We start from the raw sequence: 343 nt of genomic DNA, 5'->3' as shown, positions 1-343 counted from the left end.
CCTCTTCCGTTCGGCGGCTGGACATGTCCCCTCGGTCCGTGATTCAAAGCTCTCTCGGCCAAACTGGTTCTCCGCGCCCCGCGCCTGGGCTTGGGGACCTGCCGGGCTGCCGCGGATCCTCCTCCTGGCTGTGAATTACCTTCGGCGGCGGCGGCGGCGGCGCGGCCCCGCCTCCCCGCGGCCGGCCGGCGGTCCAAGTGCAGGTTCGCAGCTGGGAGCGAGAGGCGACACCCCTCGCTCGCGCACAGCAACCTGCTCCTCGGGCGGCTGCGGGCGACCGGGACAGCGCTCGGCGCGGCGGGCAGCGGGCGGCGGAGGCGGCGGAACCCCCCGGCGCGCCGGC

The sequence above is a fragment of the Ailuropoda melanoleuca genome, chromosome 8, assembly GCF_002007445.2.
Source record: "Ailuropoda melanoleuca isolate Jingjing chromosome 8, ASM200744v2, whole genome shotgun sequence".
NCBI classification, from domain to species: domain Eukaryota; kingdom Metazoa; phylum Chordata; class Mammalia; order Carnivora; family Ursidae; genus Ailuropoda; species Ailuropoda melanoleuca.
Note: the sequence above shows the minus strand (reverse complement) of the source record.